At 37.6% G+C, this 7,133-nt stretch overlaps 1 pseudogene; it reads left to right on the top strand.

Moving 5' to 3' along the window:
- Nucleotides 1–810: 810 nt before the first annotated feature.
- Nucleotides 811–2,480, top strand: LOC130019236 (elongation factor 1-alpha 1-like; annotated as a pseudogene).
- The last annotated feature ends 4,653 nt before the right edge of the window (nt 2,481–7,133 follow it).

Genomic DNA, 7,133 nt, shown 5'->3' with positions numbered 1-7,133 from the left:
TTACCTGGAACTCCACTAAATTCTGTCCTCTCCTATCTCGAAGATCTTTAAGCCATACCTTTTTCTCCACCTTTGCTCGTAGTGACTCTTATTTGACAGTAAATCCTAAATCCCTCCTCTTTAGTTTAAGCTGGGTTTCCATGTTCTGAATTCCTTTTGTCCCTTAGTCATTCTTATATGACAGAATAGATTACAGTGACTTAAGTTAATGTCTATTCAAGATCTGTCTTCCTCATTGGCCTGTGAGATCTTTGAGAATAAGACTCAATTTAATTTACCTTAATATTTTTTTTACTGTTTGCCACAGCTTTTGACAAACTTTGAATTTAAAATAAAAAATATTTATTAAGTAATGGCTATTTTAAACACCCTGCAAGTAATTACCACTGGTTACCAGGAGAATTAGTTTTATAGACTATAATGAAGTCTTACACCAATATTTGATATTCTTCCTACAATTTCTACCACGGTGATTCTACATGCATGTATAACCACTAATTTGGCACCTGTTCTTGATATCACTTTTTCTTTACTGAGAATTAATTTTTTATTAAATTAAAAGTTTGCTTCATGGATATCTCTCAACTCTATTTTTCCCTAGCCTGTTTTATAATCACCTAATCTTGGTTACAGCAGTCTCCCTTTTGCTCTAACAGTAATTCCTAACTGCTGTTATCATATACATAGCCATCTCTTCTGTTTTCCCCTATCCCTCCTTTCAAAACGTTTTCTCCAACTGCCCTTCAATAGTTATTAAGACCCTGCTTTTTCCGCAACCGGTTTGCCGCCAGAGCACAGGTGTCAGTGAAAACCACAGCTAAGCGCAAGCCAAAATGGGAAAGGAAAAGACTCACAACAACATCCTCGTCATTGGACACTTAGACTCGAGCAAGTCCACCACCACTGGCCACCTGATCTACAAATGTGGTGGCATCGGCAAGAGAATGATCAAGAAATTCGAGAAGGAGGATGCTGAGATGGGAAAGGGCTCTTTCAAGTATGCCTGGGTCTTGGATAAACTGAAAGAAAGCTGAGCATGAGTGTGGTATCACCAGTGATATCTCCCTGTGGAAGTCCGAGATCAGCAAGTACTATGTGACTATCATTGGTGCTCCAGGACACAGACACTTTATCAAGAACATGATTACAGGCACTTCTCAGGCTGACTGCACTATCCTGATTGTTGCTGCTGGTGTGGGCAAATTTGAGGCTGGTATCTCCAAAAACGGGCAGATCCGCGAACATGCCCTTCTGGCTTACACTCTCGGTATGAAACAGCTCATTGTTGGTGTCAACAAAATGGAATTGTTAAGGAAGTCAGTACCTACATTAAGAAAATTGGCTACAACCGTGACACAGTAGCGTGTGTGCCAATTTCTGGTTGGAACCGTGACAACATGATGGAGCCAAGTGCTAATATGCCCTGGTTCAAGGGTTGGAAAGTCACCCATAAAGACGGCAGTTCCAGTGGAACCACACTGCTTGAAGCTCTGGATTGCATCCTGCCTCCCACTCATCCAACTGACAATCCCCTGCGTCTGCCCCTCCAGGACGTTTACAAGATTGGAGGTATTGGTACTATCCCTGTGGGCCGAGTTGAGACTGGTGTTCTCAAACCTGGCATGGTGGTCACATTCGCTCCAGTCAATGTTACAACTGAAATTAAGTCTGTTGAGATGCACAATGAAGCTCTAAACGAAGCTCTTCCTGGGGACAAAGCGGGCTTCAACGTCAAGAACGTGTCTGTTAAAGATGTTCGTCGTGACAGTGTGGCTGGTGACAGCAAAAGTAATCTTCCAATGGAAGATGCAGGCTTCACAGCTCAGGTGATTATCCTGAACCATCCTGGTCAGATCAGTGCTGGTTATGCACCTGTGCTGGATTGCCACACAGCCCACATTGCTTGCAAGTTTGCTGAGCTGAAAGAGTAGATTGACTGTCGTTCTGGGAAAAAGCTGGAAGGGCCCCAAGTTCTTGAAATCTGGTGATGCTGCCATCATTGATATGGTGCCTGGCGAGCCCATGTGTTTTGAGAGCTTCTTTGACTACCTTCCTCTGGGTCATTTTGCTATTAGTGATATGAGGCAGACTGTTGTGGGTGTCATTAAAGCAGTGGACAAGAAGGCAGCTGGAACTGGCAAGGTTACCAAGTCTGCCCAGAAGGCTCAGAAGGCTAAATGAATATTATCCCTAGTACCTGCCACCCCATTCTTAATCAGTGGTGGAAGAACGGTCTCAGAACTGTTTGTCTCAATTGGCCATTTAAGTTTAATAGTAAAAGACTGGTTAATGATAACAATACATCATAAAACTTTCCAAAGGAAAAGAAAATGTTTTGTGGACCATTTGTTTTGTGTGTGTGTGTGGCAGTTTAAGTTATTAGTTTTTAAAATCAGTACTTTTTAAAGTAAACAACTTGACCAAATATCTGTCACAGAATGTTGAGACCCATTAAAAACAAAAGTTTAATGAGAAAAAAATAGTCATTAAGACCCTTCACAACTTGAATTCCTATTGGCATCTTACTCCACTGTACTCCCCTTGTTCTTTTTCTTCTCTGGGTTTCTTTGGATCCTTTTTACTCACAGGACCTTTGCATGTACTGTCCTCTATGTATGGAATGTTCTTTCTTGCCTATATTGCCTACTAACTGTAATTTATTTTTTCAGTTTAAGCAACTCTTTCATAGGGAATCATCTCTGATCTAAGTAAAAATATTCTTAATAAGGCCAGCATGATAGTACAGTACACTTGCACACAATAACGCAGGTTTAATTTCCAGCACTCCAAATGGTCCACTGAGCCCTGCCAGGATCAATTTCTGGATGCAGAGCTAAGAACAAGCCCTGAGCACTGTCATGTGTGCCCAAACCCCCCACACCCCCAAATTCTTAATATTTGGTTCATTATTTCAGTTATATCATTCATAGCATATGTTTATATAATATTTGATTAATACATAATATTTAAAGCACCATAAGTATGTAAATCTCATTTGCCATATGCCCATATGATCATTTTTTTGAGCTTGTCTTAGAAGGTGCTCAAGAAATACTCTAATTTTAAGAAGGGGAGATATAAAGGAGAGAATGTAGAAAGGAACGCAGATAGTAAGGCAGGAAAGAGGAATGGAGGGTGGGAGGGAGGGAGGGAGGGAAGAAGGAAGAAGAAAAGAGAGAAGGAAGGCTAACATTTTACTTCACTTTTTCTTCGTGTTACCTAGCATGGTAGAAAGAGAAAGTTCACAATGTTTTTTAAGTGTAAAAATAAAGAGTGTTATAATGTTAGCAAAGCATGAAAACCAAGTTTAATCTATTGTTCTAGACACATTACAAAACCTGCTGAGCTGTCCATTTTGGAATAGTTCTGATTTAGTGAACTACTTTAATATTAGTGGAGTGGCATCCTAGTGCCAGAACTAAGTTCATGGTTCTTGCTTCACAACTGACATATTGCTCATTACATAAATTTACCACTGAAAATTTATGTCAACCTTTCAAAAGGAAATTCATTGCCCTAAAATGTGTAGTTGGGAAGGAGATCTGCTGCCATTAAGTAAAGTAAAAAATATATACTGAATGAGTCTGAGAAAGTGGATGTGGGCTTTAAGGAATAGGAGAAATTTCTTGTAACACTGTTCTTAACTCAGTATATCTGAAGACCACTGACCAGACCCTAAACATTCTCAAATCTGAAACTTTCAGACTTCTCAGTAGGTTGTATGCACAAAATATGATGTATTACCTTTGGTAGCTATACTGTAGTCAGGTGTTGGACTTTGTATTATTCTCAGTATTTGTTCTTATTGTTGTAGTGGTTGTGCTTTATTATTGTTGTTTGTCTATTTTTGTTTTATTATTGTAAGGCCAGTGGAGAATAAATCCTCAAGTAATTCAGATTCTCAGCATCATTTATCATGGCTCTTGAATTATCCTTCAAATTCACGTAGTAACTGCCTCAACACAGAAGGGAGAGGATTATGCTCCATTTGGTTATGGATTGTCCAAGATCCATGACTTGAAAATTTTCCTGGTTGAATGGCTCTATTGCTATCTTTCAAACTGCTTTTCTTAGAATAGAGCTTATAGTTACTCCTCACGCTGTTCCTGAAAATAACATATGTCCCTGAACTTTACCACTTAGAGCCCAGAACCTGGTTACTTCATTTTGTGCTGCTAAAGTCTTGGAATCTACCTGAGCCACCTTCATTTTGAGTAAAGTTACCACTTACCTACTATGAATATCCTTAGACTTCCCATCTAGTCTTGAACTTGAATTAACTCAAACCTAGATTCTATTTTTGTAATATGTATCATATCAGAATTTTCAAAAGTACAATATAAGGCTTCACCAAAAAAGATCCTCCAGGAGGATCCAGATGATGGACTCAAACACTTGACCTGGACACTCAAGTTCTTAAATATGGAAACTGTATATATCCCTTTTCTTCATCAGTACCTTCTAGGACATGAGCAATTTCTAAAGCAAAGAATATATAGAAAAGATATTTTCCCCAAACAACTGAAAATTTACCAGATCCTGGAAATAAATGAAAACATACCAAAATAAGTTAATATAAGTTAGTCAGCTATAGAAGCAAACTTGGAAACTCTGACTTGGAAACTCTCAGGGTATGAGAATTTTTGCTGTGCCCTCATTGTAATGTTTGCAGAAGAGGTGTTCTGAATGAGCCCTAGCCCTGAGCATAAAGAGAAAGAAATCAAAGACTTGCAGAAAAATTCTTCCTTGTACTGCACATAAGGACAGAAAGTGAATTTAGTATTTTCTCTCTTGGTAGTATTGTCTTCTTAACTGATAGGGCTAGTAATTTGAAGAAACCGTGACCAGGATTAACAGTGTACTTTATCTGGAGGCTGAATGGATAGTATAAAGGGTAGATCCTGTTGCCTTGCACAGCGGGTTTGATCTCTGACACCAAATGTGGTCCCCAGAACCCCACGGAGGAGAGACTCCTGAGCTGTCTACTGGGCATTATACTACTTATCATCAGAATGACAATGACAATTAAAATTAGGAAATATAAAGACAACCTGAAAGCAATTCTTTTCACAGCTTTGGCATTGTATGTGACTCTCTCTCTCTCTCTCTCTCTCTATATATATATATATATATATGGATTATATAATAAAAAGCAGTTATTAGAATTAAACACTTGATTCTACTAAGCATTTAAAATGAGTTGAAGAGTCCTTGGAATATTGTTATGTCAGTGGCCAACCTTGGAGCAGAATTCCAAGAACAGCAATACCTGTCTAGCAACAACAACAAAAAAATAGTTCCATGGGCAAGAGCAGAGAAATGTTGACATGCCAAAAAGATATTCCTAGAAACAGCATTAATATGAACAGGGGAGCGGAGGTTGGCATGTTGACTACAGAACACGAAATAAGAGAATTGTATATGCTCTGAAGATAATCCCAGGACAAATCCTGTATTCTGGAACATGATGGTTGACTGTATCTTAGACTCTTGGGCATTTACTAAATCAGAACTGGAGTTGTAAATAAGCTCACTATTTCTTCACACCATTAGTTCCTTCCAGCTAAAAAACTTTAGTTGATGAATCACATATCGGATGCTCTGTGGATCTCTATTTTTCCAGCTGCAAGACCATTAGCAATACATTGAATATTCAATCTACCATTCCCAAAGTGAATCAATGTAGTCTTTTGTTTCCATTCTGTCCAGGTAGCAGAATAGAGCTATGCTAGAATTTTAAAAGAAAATAAGAACAAGTGTACATTTTATATGATCAGACAGAGACTTTCTCAGACTTCCTTTGTTGATAAGATTTGTTTCCACAATAACCAGAGCTTCAAAATATTAATTTATCTTTTTAAAAATCAAATACTAAAAAATTTGTATATAACTTGGCTATAGCTGATAATTAAACTTAGAGGAAGAAAAATATATAGTTTTAGGATTTTATATTTATTTTGTGAAAGTCAAGATTAATGGATATGTAAATTAATAGATTATTCCAAAGTTATAGGAAATATTTTCAATTTCTTACATTTTAAATTTTTGCTGCCTACTTAAATATTGATACTTATATGCATATACAGTATTACTATGAATAACCATTGTCACTTGTCCACCTGTGTCTAAGCACATATAGAAGGCATATGAAGTCCACCAAGAGTTACTTTTGCTTGCGGTAAAGAAGGAAAAGTTGTCTTTCAAGTTGAAAGCTAGCACATGCCACACATGCAATTCTAAATAAGTTAAAAAGTTTGTTCTAGAATAAATTCCATAGTATTTTTCTGTGAAGCAATATTTTTTCAGAAATAGTAGGAAAATTATAGCAGCAAATTTTCGATTTTATAATTATTTGCTTTACTATTTTCTATATTAGCTATCTTATTAGGGCTAGACTCAACAGTACTTGGTGAGAATGGGAAGGAAAAGGAGGAAGGTTGATGAGAATAAGGAGATAAAAAATGATTAAAGGAAAAATAAAAGAAGAGCAGAAGAAATAAGGAGGTTAGAAGAAAGAGAGGAGGAAGAGACAGTATAGTAAGTTAGGGGTTTGCTTTACCTGATGTATTGTATGTCTGATCCTGGCTAGATCCTTAGCACTAGTTCGTCTCCCAGCAGAGACAATATCAGCAACACGGCCCTGCAGTGTCCCACGCACTGGGTTATCCCCATAACTTCTCAAGGCATGCAAAAATGTACACATGGTTTTAAACTACTAAAGTATGTTATAGTTTTTATTTTAGTCACAGTTCTGAAATATATTGTAATATTTCAACAAAGCAACCCTACTTAATATTGACAGGGTAAAAATCAAATTCAAAATATCAAGTTCAAAATTAATTTTACAGGTTTTTTTCTCATCTTTTTGTTTTGGGGTCATGTCTTACGATGCTTGGGGTTTCTTGGCTCTGAGCTCACAGATCACTCTTGGAAGGCTGAGGAAAAACATATGGGATACCTGGATCAAACTCCTGGTTGACTATGGGCAAGGCCCATTGTTCTATCGGCTCCTGCCCTAATTTTAGCATTAAAATATAATTTTGGGGAGAAGAGGTATAATATGGCCAAGAGTGTGTAACTTAGTAAGGGATTACTCATGGATCTGTGCTCAAGGATCATTCCTGGATCCATGC

The sequence above is a fragment of the Sorex fumeus genome, unplaced genomic scaffold, assembly GCF_029834395.1.
Source record: "Sorex fumeus unplaced genomic scaffold, SorFum_2.1 ptg000008l, whole genome shotgun sequence".
NCBI classification, from domain to species: domain Eukaryota; kingdom Metazoa; phylum Chordata; class Mammalia; order Eulipotyphla; family Soricidae; genus Sorex; species Sorex fumeus.
Note: the sequence above shows the minus strand (reverse complement) of the source record. Positions and strands in the feature narration are given on the sequence as shown.